This window comes from Lutra lutra, chromosome 11 (genome assembly GCF_902655055.1).
Source record: "Lutra lutra chromosome 11, mLutLut1.2, whole genome shotgun sequence".
Classification (NCBI taxonomy): domain Eukaryota; kingdom Metazoa; phylum Chordata; class Mammalia; order Carnivora; family Mustelidae; genus Lutra; species Lutra lutra.
This window is the reverse complement of record NC_062288.1, coordinates 53,930,916-53,946,876: the sequence shown is the minus strand read 5'-3', so window position 1 is coordinate 53,946,876 and position 15,961 is coordinate 53,930,916. Positions and strand designations below refer to the sequence as shown.

The following is a 15,961-nucleotide window of genomic DNA, read 5'->3' as shown; positions in this document are numbered from 1 at the left end:
AGGTTTAAGTAAGAAAGAAAGGTTTAAGTCTGTGCGGGGTAGGGGAGTAGGTGGGGGTTGAGGTTGGTGGGGGAAGGGAGTAGAACAGCATTGTGGTTGACAGATTGGATGATTCAAGGGTCATTTGAAGCAAGTAGGTCTTAGAGCTCCCAACTACTTCTCAGTGACACCTATTACTGAAAAAACAAACAAACAAACAAACAAACAAACAAACAGCCTGTCAAGGGAGTGTAGACATAATGGTGATAACTTTAGACCCTGGGCAGTTGACCTTCTCATGAACAGAAATGCTGTCTGAGAAACTTGATGGGCAGAAAATCTGGAGTGTCTTCTATGGTACTTACACAAAGGTAACTGGCTTTCAGCTAATAATGAAAACATGTTGGTTATGATTTCTCCTTTGAAGTCCAGCCTCCCCAAAACTAGGTTCAGGAAATAGCATGTAGGTGTCATGAAGTTTTATTAACCTGCATAGAGCAGGTGGCCCCAGGGGTTTACTCTACATCGCTTTTAGGACAGAGGAGCTGCACCATTTCATGTGAATGACATCCTTGGTCTACACTACATCAAAATTCTAGCACATTTTGTAGTTTTCTGAAAAATGCAAGTCCTGATTCTCAGATCTTATCTCAGCCCACCTTTGCCCTTGCTCTTTACATATCAGCCTCATGGATTATTTCTGTTCCTCAAACATTTGAAATTGGTTCCCACCTTAGGATCTTCGTGCTTGCTGTTTCTATGGAGGGGAACGCTTCTTCCTTAGGTGATCTTGCTGGCACTGTCATTTTATCCAGGTTTCAGATGGAACATCGCTCCTCAGGGAGAAGTCCACTTACAGTTATCCCTCAATTGTCACCGGATCTGATTTCATTTTTTGTGGTTTTTGGTTTTAGGTTTGGGCTTCCCATCTTAAAATCTTTCCCCTTTTAACATGTTACATTAGTATAATACACTTGTAACAATTTATGAACCAATGTTAATACATTATTATTAACTAAAGCTTATCATTTATTCAGATTTCCTTGTTTTTCTACCTCATGTTCTTCTCTGTTCCAAGATCTGATCCAGGATAACATATTACATTTAGTCATGATGTTTATTCATGTCTCTGCTGTGACAATTTCTCAAACATTGCTTGTCTGCCTTTTTGGCTGCTGATTGCCAATGCTGAGAACAGTATATATCTACTATATAACTGGTATTCAAAATATTTGCTGAGTGTGTGTAAATGAGTTAATAGCTTAAGTGAGGAATTCACCATTGGTGTTATATTACTTTGCATTCGTTTAGTACTTAACAATGTACAAAATGCATTCATTTATCTTATTCCTTATCCTAATAATTCTGTGAGGCAGGCCCTGGGGACATGTATTACATACACCCTATGAGACTTAAGGTTCAGAGAACTTAGTGAATTGCCTTTGGTACAGGAATGCTGAGATTACACCCCCAGTTCTCTGATGATCCTATTCTTTCTAGTACCTCTGTGGAAAGGATGGACCAAGAAAGAAAATGCTATCACATTCAATTTTATCTTGGGTGGTGGGTAAATAAAATGTCAAAGCCTCTATAATCTTCACTGAAATACAAAACAACAAGTTGAATAAACAAGCACAAGATACGATAGATAGAGCAGACAGACAAGATAGATTTATGTTTGACTCTAGAATTAGGTCAAATTGACTTTACAGTTGTACTTTTTTCAGCAAACACATAAACTTCTATCTGTTGAGTGAATGTTTAATGACTCTTACTTGTAGGTACATTGTTAAGGTTTAATTGGAAGAGGTACCTTATTAGCCTAAGGCAAAATTTTAAGAAGAAGTACCATAGTAGAACTGCTGTGGCTTTGGTAAAACATGTTATACTTGTTAATCCTGGTAAAGGTAAGTTAGTGGGAAGCCAATTAAACAATTAATTTTTGGTGTTATAGAACAATCAAACATTTAAAAGATAGAAATCTAAATTCTAAGGTTTTTATAGGAATTACTTTTTTATTATAAATAATAGTATACACTCTTATGGCTTCTGTAATTTAACCTGTCATCTAACAAGTGAGGATGCAAAAGGTGAAAGAAGTTGAGTAACTTCCCCCGAGTCAACATCCACCAGATTAATGATAAGAGGTGAGTCTTGATCTCAGGTATTTTGGCTTCCATTCCAGTGTTCTTTCACATCCTCAAATTGTGTGTCTAATACTTAAATCAAAGGAATGTGAATTGATATTCTCTCTTTTTAAAAAAATTAATTAATTCATTTGATAGAGAGAAAGAGGGAGAGAGAGGGAGCATGAGGTGGGGAAGGGGCAGTGGGAGAGGGACACAAACAGACTCCCTGCAGAGTGGGGAGCCTGACGAGGGGCTCAATCCCAGGACCTTGAGATCATGATCAGAGCTGAAATCAAGGATCAGACACTTAACATAACTGACAGAGCTACCCAGGCACCCCACTGAGTTGATATTCTAATAATAGAGCTTGTCTCTTTAAAGTAAGTGTAACTATTCATTGCCTTCTAAAAAGTGATGGACCAATTCTTTATGATGAATAAATACTATCACTTCTACCAGTCAAACCTGTGTTGGATGAAAAAGAGCATGATCCCCAAATTTTTACAGAAAACTATAGGAGAAGTAACATCCCTGGGTCAATCAACCCTCCTGTTGCATATTCATTATATGCTTCCTCAAGAGAAAAATTAGCAACCTTTGAGGATGCTTCTGAAACAGGAAAAGTATTCTAGAATAATGAAGGATTTTAGATACCAAATCAATCCATGCCATAGTTGAGTAACATGACGATTAAAAATACCATTATAAATAAGCAAGAAACACAAAGGGCTCTCTTCGTGATAAAGAATGGGTGGGCCTCCATACTGCCATTACCATCCTCCTATATTGCAGGAATTTCAAATGCAATAGCCAAGTTTACGTAAAGCTGGTGAATATTATTTTTCAGCTCCACATAAGGTGCATAATGCCTCAAGGTCTGATTAAAAAAGCTTATTTGAAGGCAAATGCTTTAGCTCAAAATGTTATATGGCATTTGGTGATGTTGAGTAGGCTTATGTCATAAGAAAGGGAAAACCCTACAGATTCAGGGAATGAGACAGAGGGAGGTCTTTGTTGTTATTGTTCATGAATTGAGTTACTTCAGACTTCTGACCAAGGAGGTTATTAAAAACGAGTGTGTCTGGTAGAGATGATAGCCTGGGCATAAAATAAAGGAGCCCAGAGAGAACTGTGGCAAGGCTCCTGGGGTGGTGTCCCAGCTTTACTTTATCCTATCAGCCAAGGTGAATGTAAATGATTATCAAGAGAGTGGCAGTCTCGATGAGGGGAAGGCAAATCCCCAATTACGTAAAGAAGTAACAGCTATCTATAGAGTTAGGCTGCGACATGCCTTCCTATTTAATGAACTGATTTATTTATAGGCAACATATGTTATTTTTTTCACAAACACAGCCTCAGACTTGTTCATTTTTGTTAAGAAACTAAGAGATGCAAGATACGTTAAGGTATTTGCTCAAGGATGACATTTGAGCTGTCATCAACAGAAGAATATTGCAGAAACAAACTGTGGTCAGATAAATTAGTCAGGGAGTCAGCGTTTATTGAGTTTTTTCTGTGCCTGTGGTTTGGGAAGTAGAAACTCAAAGGCATAGTTATTGTTAACAGAAATTTACAATTAAATCTTAGACTATAAGAGGGTGGTGGGGTTATGGACATTGGGGAGGGTATGTGCTATGGTGAGTGCTGTGAAGTGTGTAAACCTGGCGATTCACAGACCTGTACCCCTGGGGCTAATAATACATTATATGTTAATTTTAAAAAAACTTAGACTATAAATTAGGAAACTACCTCTTGTGTGACTCTGGCCGCCCATTCAACCTTTCAATTTTGCTTGCTACAAGAATAAAATCTTTGCTCTTAGAAGAATCATAGCATAATGTATAAGACCATAAGCTTTAGATCCAGATCAAACTACACTGGATTCTTAGTCAACATTTACTGGTTATGTGATTTGGGCAAGTGATTTGACTTTTCTATGGTGCCTGATATGCATAAGTGCTCCATAAATGGTAGCCATTGTCAGTAAGACTGACAAATCAGTTTTATTAACATTAATCAGAGAGTAGTGTTTAAGGACCAAGAAATTTGTGAGGTTAGCACTATAAATAAAAGTTCTCTGGGATAACTCATGAAAGAGATGTGCTCTATAGGAGAAAGAAGGAAATCTCTCATTATTTAAGAAAACTGTAAATATGCATCTCCACCATTGAATTGTGGCATACTGTGGAGATAAGAGTATGCTGTATCACAATGGAACAGGGATGTTCATGGCTGATAATTTGAAATAGCAAAGATATGGGAAAAACTTGAATTTCTCTAATAAAAATTATAATAGCTTATTGAGTGTTAACTATATTCCAAGTACTATTGGAAGTTTTAAAAATTAATAATTTATTTCCCACAAAACCTCTACGAAGTATGTACCATGATCATCCCTACTTAACATACAGTCATGTCAAAGAACTTATGTATATCTATATGTACTCTCCTGAAATGTTGTCCAAGCAATAATAGGCAACATTCAAAATTCCATCTCTCTCTCACATACACATACACATATATAAAAGTGGTCAGATTGGATTTAAAGAATTAACCCAACAAAAGATTTCTTATAAGAGACTCAGTTTAAATATAGGACACAGCTTTTCAGAAAAGCTAAAAGGATAGGAAAAAATATCATCCAGATACAATCTACAAAAATCAATTGTATTTCTAATGCCAACAATAAAACATAAAATACTAAAAATATTATCTGCAAAAGAATAAAATATAACAAACACTTTGTAGCAAATCAAACAGAAGATATTTAAAAGTTCTATACCAAATAGTGCAAAATGCTATTAAGATCAATTAAAGAAGACCTAAATAAATGGAGGCATATACCATGCTAATGGATTAGAAGGCTAAATTGTACAATGATGTCATTTCCTCCAAAACTGATCTATGGAGTCACTGTAACCTCAATCACTAATCCCAGTTGGGTGTGTGTGTGTGTGTGTGTGTGTAATTTGAAAAGCTGATGCTAAAATGCATGCAGAATGTAAAGGGTTAAAAAATAACCAATGCAATTTTGAAGAAGGATGTAACTTCTAAACTACCAGATCTAACTACCAGACATAGTAATGACTAATAAACTGGTATTGGTTCAAGGGTAGACGATAAACCAGTGGAACAGACTAGAATTCAGAAACAGATCCTAACACATAGGGTCACCTGATGTTTGACAAAGCTGACACTACAATGCGATGGGGAAAGGATGACAATTATTTTTTTCAATAAATGGTGCTGGGTCAATTGGATATCCATTTGGAAACAAATGAATGTTAAACCTTTCATCTCACACCATCCTCAAAATTCAATTCTACTTGGATTGTAGATCTAAATGTGAAAGGTAAAAAAAAAAAAAGCTTTTAGGAGAAAACTTAGGAGCATATGTCATGACATTGGAACAGGAAAAGATTTCTTAAACAGGGCACACACACAAAAAAACACTAATCATAAAAGGAAAAAAAAAGGATAAATTGGATTACATTAAAATTAAGAACTTCTGGTCATCAAAAGACACTGTTAAGGGAAGGAAAAGGCAAGCCGGACTGGGAGAAATTATTTGCACTAACATCTACCAGACAAAGAATTTATACCCAGGACATAATGGACTCCTATTAAATAACAATTAAAAGCAAACAACCCAACATAAAAACGGGTAAGACTGAATGGCACTAAACAAAAGATCACCAAATGGCCACAGGAAAACAGATGAATGCAAACATAAACTGCAACGAGACACATTTTCATGCCCATTGGAAAACTACACTGGACAGAAGGGTCCTGTCAAGAGTGGTGAGGAGTGCGGCAATGGAGCAAAATTGCACATCTTACAGAAGCGTACATTGGGACAATCACCTTGAAAAACTATTTGACAGTATCACTTGGAGCTGAACATGTCCATTCCTGTGACAGCACAATGAGTACTTTGTCCTGCTCCCATGTGAATAAGTGTAGGCATCGCTTACATGGAGATGACGAGACAGTCTGCTTCCCGCGACACTGTAAGGGCAACAAGCCCACCTGTGCGGTCCTGGGAATCAAAATAAAGGAGACCTTGAACTTGGCCCGGAAGTCTTGCCCACCTTGCAAAAACAACTTTATCACCCACTTTTGCAGCGCCAATATCTGAAAACAGGCCATGACTTTTGTGGACATGACAATCACGTAAGAGAGTTGTTCTTTCCCACCACAAATAGGTGAAACCACTAATGTGAACCTGGAAATCTGGAGGGGTTTTTCGGTTTAAATAATTTCTTCATTTTCTGTTTGTGGGAGCCTTCTAAAGCCCAACTCTTACACCAGTTTGCAAACAAACGTTTTTTTCTCCTTCAAATCTACAAACCTTCTTCTTTTTAAAAAATTTATTTGACAGAGAGAAAGAAAGAGCGAGCACAAGCAGGGAGAGCAGCGGAAGGAGAGGGAGAAGCAGGCTTCCCAATGGGCAGATAGCCCAATGCAGGGCTTGATCCCGGGACCCTGGGATCACGACCTGAGCCGAAGCAGACACTTAACCCACTGAGCCACCCTGGCGCCCCTACAAGTCTTCTTTTGACAATCTTAAAACTGATGAATTCTGCTCCTAGTTATATACACAACACAATTGATGCTAAGCATCAAGAATGTGAATCAGTGAATTGTGGTATAAAATGGACTGAATAGGATCACTAAATGCACTGCAGTTTACATATTCCGTGGAATATTATACAACACAAGAATAAACAAGCCATGGTTGCAAGCCACAACAAAGACCCAACTTGACAAACATAATTTTGAGCAAAAGAGTCCACAAAATACTACTTTATGATTCCATGTATATAAAAGTTTAAAACAGGACAATTTATCTGTGGTGCTAGATGTCAGGGGTGTGAGATACAATTACCTGCAGGGCTGGATAATGATTAGCTTGAGGAGGATTCATGTGCTGGGAATATTCTTTCATGACCTCCATGCTGATTACATGGCTGTAGTCACTTTGTGAAAATTCATCAAAGCGGACAATTAAGATCCGTGCACTTTTTTTGTCAGTATGTCATACTTAAGGATTATTTTATTTATTTTTATTTTTTAAAGATTTTATGTATTTATTCATGTGTCAGAGAAAGAGACAGAGAGAGATGGAGACAGAGCACTAGCAGAGGAGCAGCAGGCAGAGGAAGAAGCAGGCTCCCCGCTGAACAAGGAGCCCGATGCGGGGCTCGATCCCAGGACCCTGGGATCATGACCCAAGTCAAAGGCAGATGCTTAACCAACTGAGCCACCCAGGCACCACATAAAGATTATTTTAAAATGGCAAAGAACATAGACAGATGGTAGACAAGAGCGCATGCACGTGCGTCGGTGTGAAGAGCAGCACGGAGCCCAAGGCTGATGGTGAACGAGGCTGGGCTGACTCGTGTGGAGAACAGAGGACGTGTGTATGAGAGAAATAGTCTGAACAAGTCTCTTAGAATGAATTCTTCCTCAAAACGGGGAAGACTTTGGTCAGGGATGGTGGGGATGGGTGAGGGGGCTGGGCTGGTAGTGGTCTGAAATAGGAGAAATAGAGAATTAAATTTCAACAACAAAGAGTGAGAAGAGCCTCAGGCTATAGTGTGAGGAAGGTAAGAGTCAAGGCGTTCGTCGGGTTCCGGCCTTGCCAAGGGTTAAAGATCAGTACGTTTTCATCTGCGTTGTTTCCTCCAATCCGGCCCATGATCAAATGGGTTAACTGAACACCTCTACACATCTCATGCGCATGATATCCTCATAGGATGGGTGTGAGTGTAGAGGCAGTGCATTGCACGACAGCAGCCTCACTGCTAACACTTCCTGACCATCATCTGCAAATACCTGTCAGTATTTCATGATGGGCTCCTACATACCCAGGCACTGGTAAAATGGAATAAAAAATAAGATGTTAGGTCCTCAGAAAAGCTAACAACATACACAGAGATATAAGGCTACCACATATAAAACTACTGAGTGGATCTAAGAAGGGCATTCTAGTGTCTGCCTCGGGTGAGAAGCTACACCCAACCACCTGGCAAAGGTTCTCATTGTGTAAAGGGACTATGGGGGTACAGTACCAGGAAACATCTGGGAGAATTTCCCTGACAATGCCACTGGAACTGCATACATGTTTTTCTTGTTTTTAATGATTTTATTTTTAATCTCTACACTCAACGTGGGGCTCCAACTCATAACCCTGAGATCAAGAGTTGCATGCTCTACTGCCTGAGCCAGCCAGGTGCCCCTGGAACTGCATACATCTTTATGTTCCAGTCATATTTAGACCATTCATGGTATCAGACATGTTTTTACATAGGTGTGGGGACTAATTATTATTTTCTAACACATCCAAGTCGGATAGCAGCTTGATGACCCTAAGCAACAAAACCTATGGGTCATGGGACATGGAAGATTCTAGATTGGAACTTATCTTGTCCCAGTCATTCTGGCAGTTTTCCTGTGAAATGAAACATTTCCAAAGCAACACTTTGGAACCCTTAGGGACACCCCTGCTGATCATAACATAGAAAGCCAGTATGCCCACTCTTCCACTTCATTTTTTTAATGATTTTATTTATTTATTTGAAAGAAAGGGAGAGTGAAGGAGAGAGAGAACAGGGTGATGGGAGGAAGGAGAGGGAGAAGCAGACTCCCCAGTGAGTAGAAAGCCCACCATGGGACTCAATCCTAGGATCCTGGGATCATGACCTGAGCCAAAGGCAGTTGCTTAACTCACTAAGCGACCCAGGTGCCCCCCATTCTCCCACTTTAAAAGGAACAACTAAACTGGCACAAGCTATGAGAATGAATCAAAATGGTGCCAGAAGTAGTGAATTTCCCATTCAAAACTAGCAAGACAAGTATTAGATGTGGAGTCCAGCATTGAAGTGACTGGGTACTGGTGTTCTGATAGGCATCAAAGATTATGAATAGGGATTCACAGGCAGATATAAGGACCCCCAGAGATTTCCAGAAATATTTGGGAAGAAAAGACTGGCCTGTCTTCCCACAGAGGGGATCAGAGCATCAAAATTAGAAGCATTCGTGTAAATGTCACCTCATCAATTCCCTCAAAAGTATTTCTTAAGAATGTGTTCCCCTGCCATGATTTAATCCCTGGGCTTGTAGAAGAAAGAGAGAAGGGCCCTGTTTTCAAAGAGATTATATTCTAGTAGGGGGAGGGGAGAGAGAGAGAGAGAATATAAACTTGAAAACAAATAGGTAAGTTAAGGAAAAGGGCTATAAGGAAAAAATAAAATGGCAAAGGCATGAGGAATGCTTGGAATAGGTGCGTCCTTTAGCCAGGGCTGCTGGCTGGCCCACTATGAGGACGTAAATGATGAGAAGGAGAAAGCAGCGAGAAATGGGGAGAGAAGCCACAGCACAGCTTTGAGAAGCCCTGGACGTGCTGGTTACAGCAGCACTGGCAGACTGACTTCACTTCTAAGTCACTGTCACGTGTATAAACAACCACTGTCACCAAAGCTTCTTGGGGAAGTATTAAGGCCTCTGATAGATGCTAATGAATGCACTGGAGTTGAAGGAGAAAGACAATTAGAGGAATTGTGTCAACTCAGCAGTGCCCTTGCGCTGCTAACAAGTCTGAGGACAGCCTACTCAGAGGCACTCCCAAGCTCCGTCCTGACAGGTGCACTGCAGAGCTGAAATAATGCCTGAGTCCTGGGTGATGCTGAAGTTCTAAGAGTGCACAGAAACACCTCTACCAACTCAACCACACTGATGACACTACAGACTTCCCATGCCTCAGTAGAAAGAGCTCAGACCCAGAGTTTGAAGACATGAGTCCAGGTCTGAGCTCTACCTGTCCAAATTGAGTAAATGGAAATAAGCTTCTTTCTTCATCTGTAACCAGAAGGATGACCACCAAGATCACAGAGTTATTGCAATGATGAGATGAGATCAACACCTATAAAAATGCTTGGTTCATTCCAAAATATAATGCAAATAACTGTCATCAGAATCTATGCATCCTGAACCAAATCCAGCCCCCACCTGGAATGGCCACTCTCTGAAATGCCGGCTACCGTGGATATATACTTTATATCCTCTCTTTAATGTCTGAGAAAAACTGAGTGGCATCTTTAGAGGAAGCATCTGACTCTAGCTGCTCTCTAGTAGGACAAATTGATTCTCAATTTCTTGGTTCAGGTGCTGTGTTTATCCAGTGCATTGTACACAAGTTTGGGGCATGATTCCATTCAGCCCTAAGCAAGTCCCATTAGAAATATTTGAGCCACACCTCTGTTCATTCACTTCTGTTTCCCATGGAGCCTGTAGCTATTCCTGACTCATCATTCAGTGTCCCAAGTGAGAGGGAGGAGGACTGCAGCTGGAATGTTCCTTGGGACAGTGACCAAAGACCACCGCAGTTCCATGTATTCAATAATAAATAGTCCTACTATGGATTGTACTTTTCTGGTCACTTATCTTCCTCTAAGTTTCTCTCTTTTCTTATGTATTTTTCTTTCTTCCTTCCTTCTTTCCTTCCCTCTCTTCCCTTCTCTTCCCTTCCCTTCCTTCCTTCCCTCCTTCCTCTCCCCCTTCTCTACCTCCTCCCCCTTCTTTTTCTTCTTCTTCCTCTCCTCTTCTTCTCTTCCTCCTCTTCCCCACTTCCTCCTCCTCCTCCTCCTTCTTCTCCTTCTTTTCCTTCTTCTTCTTCTTAAATATAGATGACCTATTTCTTTCCAAAGAATGAATCTTGGGGCTACCTAACTCTGAAAGGGAATCTTCTAAACAGAGGAAAAGAAAGTTCAGACTGGCTTAAACTGATAGGAGTTAACCATATTTTCTTCTTTGTTCCATTCCACTACCTTAACTAGTTCTTGGCATACAATAGATCCTCAAAATGAGAAAGAGTGCTAGTCTCCTAGTATGCATATCATACTTTGTCCTTTGTCAATAGAATGCCCTGGTAGAGCTGAGCAAAAGGCTGCTTGCTTTTGGGTATTTTCAAGTTCTGGCTAATGGGAGCAGAACAGATGTATACAACTTCCAGACTGTGATTCTAGAGTAAAACAGTGGGGCCGTTTTCCCTTTCTTCATCCTGGTGGCTGGAATTATGATGCAATAATGGGAAGTGAAACCACTGGAAAAGACTGGGATACAGAAACCGTGTGTTGAGCACCAACAAGGTAGACGGAGCCTGGATCCTTGAAGGACTGGAACTGTCTTATCAGCCTGGTGGGGGTACTGAGATTATTTACAGATAATTGAATTACAGAGTAATAACATTCTTTCTTATTTGGGTCTTTGTTATAGGAGCCAAACTCATATCCTAATGTAGTTTTCAGCATAGGAGAATAAACTCATTCTCTCCACAGCTCTGCCACTAAATGGATATATGATCTTACATAGATCAGTTTGCCTTTCTGATCCTTAGTTCCTTTAGTTGAAAAATAGAATTGATAATAATATGTACCTCATGTGTTGCAAATATTAAATAGGAGTGGACAAGTGGCCATCATTTGTGAACTCTAAGGCACTTTACAAATACAAGGGTTGAAAGATTAAAATGTAATTTCTGATTCCTCCTCAAACATGTTTGGCTTTTTAACATTTTATTGTCTAAAAGGCTCTACCACTTTTCTCATTGACTTTCATTTATTTAATAAGGTCAGCAATATAATTTGTAGAATATATATATAAACTCTTTTCTTCTAGGAGTTAATAAAATGATATTTATTTTGAATGGAAAAAATAAGACCCATTAATTTTTATTTTTCTGCATTAGCCTCTGTAAAAATGTTTGCTCACCATAGTGCAAGGGAGGAAAACTAACCTTTCCTTCTATGCTTGTTAGTTCTTGGCTGGGGATTTTCTAATAGAAGACAGATTAAGAAGATAAAAACATGCAAATTTGTTGGATGTACATTTTATATCTACTTACAGGAGCTCTCAAAAGGAAATGAAGACCCAAAGACCCAGTTAGAGTTGAATGTTTAAAGAATGAATTGGACAAAGAGTAGTATACTATAAAAACAAAGGGGTTGGCCTAGGACAGTTAGTGTACAAGTAAGGAAGCTGAGGGTTAGTTTCACAGGGCTTGTTTTTGTTGTTGTTTTTTAAGATTTTATTTATTTATTTGAGAGAGAGAAAGAGAGAAAGGCACAAGCAAGGGGAACAGCAGGCAGAGGGAGAAGCAAGCTCCCCACTTAGCAAGGAACCTAATGTGGGGCTCAATCCCAGGAGCCTAGGATCATGACCTGAGCAGAAGGTAGACACTTAACTGACTGAGCCCCCCAGGCATCCCTCACAAAACTAATTAGTACAGATTTTCCTCTGCTTCCACTTCCCATCTTTGGTGATAAGAATGCTACTCACCTCCGGGAAGAGGGTGGACATCTTCTTATGGGGGTTTTATCTCCTCATCAGAGCACACACTTTGCATATGCTGTTTCCTTAAGCACCTTTAGCTCAAAATAACTCTTATGCCAAAATGGGATATTTGGGGGTGGCATATTTCACGAGCCTTCACCAAGCTTAACCAATGTCTATTTCTCCATCAGGGATGTCATGTAAGTGAATGTGATGATCCAACTGTGGATTTGGAAGGAATAACCAGAAAAGGGGACATAAAAAGTCGTGTGCCCGTGACAAGTCAAGATAAAAGAACTCAGAGTGTGCAAGAGGTAAATAACCAACACTTTGCACACAAAAAAGGTCTAGAACACTCTGTCCAGGAAATAGAGAGAACAGACTCTGATATTCTCGGTAGAGCCTACTGTCTCCTGGCTTCAGATCCCTGAGCTCTAGATTAAGCCACAGTTTAAATTCCACATTAAAAAAAAAAAAGACTATGTATTTATTTGAGAGAGCGAGAAAGCACAAGCAGGGTAAATGGCAGAGGGAGATGTAGAAGCAGGCTCCCTACCTCCCAGGCCCCTAGGATCATGAGCTGAGCCAAAGGAAGACACTTAACCAACTGAGCCACCCAGGAATCCCTCAATTCCATATTTAGAATGTACTCAGAGCAGAGGTGGACGAGCACAAATACAGAAGGTGCAACTTGGCCGCTGGACATGTTCTAGAATCCCAGTAGCCATTTGGGTTTGGATCAGGGACTGGCCAAGCAAAGACTCCAAAGACTCCAACTTTCCAGGTTGGCTTTTTTGATCACTCCTTATCCTTCATTTTCATTCCTTCCCATTCTACCTTCTGTGGGATCAGAGATGAGGCAGAATAAAATGAGCATTTTGGAACCACAGAAAGAGGGTAATATTGACCTCTTACTTTTGGATGATCAGCAGTACTTAAATAAATGTTTTATCCCTGTTCAATACAATGGGAGACTGAAGTGAATATATGGACCATATGGCTCCTTTTGTTATCCTTTTGTCCTCACATGTAAGACCCTGACTGCATTTTTTTCTTTTCTTAACAAAAGTTCTTCACTGACAAATTCTACCATGTTTCTATACAAATTTAAAGACGATCCTTAGTAAACAAGAACATTTCAACTTTGCACCTCAGGGCTCACGCACAGATTTTCTTCTGTTCCTTTTGTGTTTGCCATACACTGGGTAACTTTCAGGAGCTATCACACATACAAAGGGTTGTTCTTCTGGATGAATAACAAACTGGTGCATTCAAAACTGCCCAGTACATTGTAATTACAAACTGGAAACTCATAATTGGTGCATGAACCACTTCCTTTATGAGTTGCTTGGCTTTACTCACAACTCTTCTCATTGGAAGGACCGTCTTCTGGCTCTACCTTTAATAATGGTGATAATCATAATAACTGTAATAATGGAGCATTACTTTCTAATTACAAAGAAAATCTCTTCTGAAGGGCTCAGGGCACTTCACAGACATTATCTCATTCATTCTTATAACTTCTCTGTGCTGCTTCTCGGTCGCTAGCACGGTCATAGTATCAGCTTGGTCATGTTCCTCTTCTCCATACTCTTCATAAAGCCAGGATGGCAAGGGGAACCTTGACCCTTCCCAAACTCCAGTGGAAATTTTTGCCTATTTCTGAATGTGTTAATTATGCAACTAGAGACATCAGTAATGCAACACAAAGCATTACAATGCAAGCCACACTTTGGTGGAAGAGAAACTTTTCGGCATACCCTTCTAAGAAAACAACACTCTGCATTCTGTCTGTGGAGAACTGCCAAAGACACAGACTCACTCCACTTGCTAACAGCATCCTACTGTGCTCTTTCACATAGTCCCCTACAACAGGGCTCAGCAAACTGTGACCCCCAGGCCAGATCTGGAGAAGAATGGTTTTTATGTTTGTAAATAGTTATGTGTGCCAAATAGTTAAATTAGTCCCTAAATAATATCCTGGATTTTGCCTCTTGGGTCCCCAAGTCTAAAACAGTTAGCACACAGTTCTGTACCAGTTTGCCAACCTCTACTCCCGAGAATAGGAGACAGACACGGAAATCTGGACAGTGGGAGGAGAGCAGGAATGGGTAATCCCTGCACCACTCCAGGGCACAATTGAGAAAGATCCTAATGCTAAGATTCATCATGCACCTGACAGAAAAAGGTTCCTGGCCATGATTTGCTGGTGTTCTATATGCCCCTTTAATTTCCCGGTTAGATTATCACTTGGTTTTTAAAAACAGTATATCTCTAATACGGCTCCACGACGTGATACTTTTTTGTTTCGGATCTTCAAGCCATGGCACCGCCACATGGTTTGCTAAAATAGTCATGCGTGTGTGTGTTTTTAACAGGATATATTGTTTGTGTCTGGGCTGTTTTATTTGCACCAGAAAAAAAGGATTAAAAGCATAGTTATGACACACCTTAGAGATGTTTACCAGTCTTTACAATCAGTGAATAAGCAATGGGTGTGGTAGTTTTGACTTATTCACGTTCATATGGTGTTTTGCTTTTCTGATCTCTCAATTTTGGATGAAGCCTCAGTCTCAGTTTCAAGGCATTTAATATTCAGAAACGTCTTAGAGACAGAATTTGATAAAAACCTGCAGGGAAAGGACAGTCTGGTTATTGGGCCTGGTCTTCCTAAGCCACAAACAACAGTGAAACTATAGTTTCTGAGACTGGCACTGACTTTTCTTGTCTTCTAGGTCCTCATGCACTTCTTAGCTTGGCATTTTGCTAACTTTTCCCTTTAGTATTCATTCCTCCCCTTTATTCCCCCTGTTGGACCAAAAATATGGTGTAAACAAGGTAATATTGGGACACTTTCATATTTTGAGATCAGCTTTCATTTAGTAAGGAATTCATAAATATTTAGTACACTGGGAGAACACTTTTCATTGCTGACTTTTGGGCCATGTCTTCCGTTGGCTGCAACCAAGGCAGTAAATAGAGTTGATTCTGACAAAGAAGGAATAAGGGCAAGGTCGAACACATGTTCCTCAGGCACAGTGTTCTTAATATGTGAGTATATCACAACAACAAATCTGGTCCTACCTGTGCACCTGGATATTGAGTATCACAGACAGACTTTACCTCTTCTTCTCCCTTCTCACGTTACAGAGCAGAAAGGATGAGATGATATGCAATTGCTGGGGGAGTAGTCAATAGACCAGACCCACGGCTTGTGTTCTTGAGAATCACGGTGACTGCAGAAGGGATTACTCACCAGTCATGGCACCCTGTAAACCAAGAAAACATTTTTGATGGTAACAGGTAACAGACAATAGGAGGCAAGTTGTAAAAACAATATTAAAAGTCAATGTTAAATTTCTATTTGAAACTTTAAAAAGTAACCTTTGCTATGACCCCACATGCACCACCAACAAAATAGAGACAACTTGAATTTTATCAAAATTAAAAATATTTGTGTCTTAACAGACACTATCAAGAAATTGAAAAAGGTAACCTACAGAATGGGAGAAAATACTTGC

General features: G+C 39.8%; 1 long non-coding RNA gene across 5 annotated transcripts in view; it reads right to left on the bottom strand.

Annotated features, from left to right (window-relative positions):
* Positions 1-15,693, bottom strand: part of LOC125081345 (uncharacterized) — a 100,132-nt gene extending 84,439 nt beyond the window's left edge. For 4 of the 5 annotated variants that reach the window (XR_007121647.1, XR_007121649.1, XR_007121651.1 and 1 more), the window contains exon 1: positions 15,564-15,685. This is a non-coding gene — a long non-coding RNA (uncharacterized LOC125081345). Of the gene's footprint in view, positions 1-15,563 lie in introns of all 5 variants that reach the window. The other variant, XR_007121648.1, reaches the window with a different exon arrangement.
* Between the last annotated feature and the right edge of the window lie 268 nt (positions 15,694-15,961).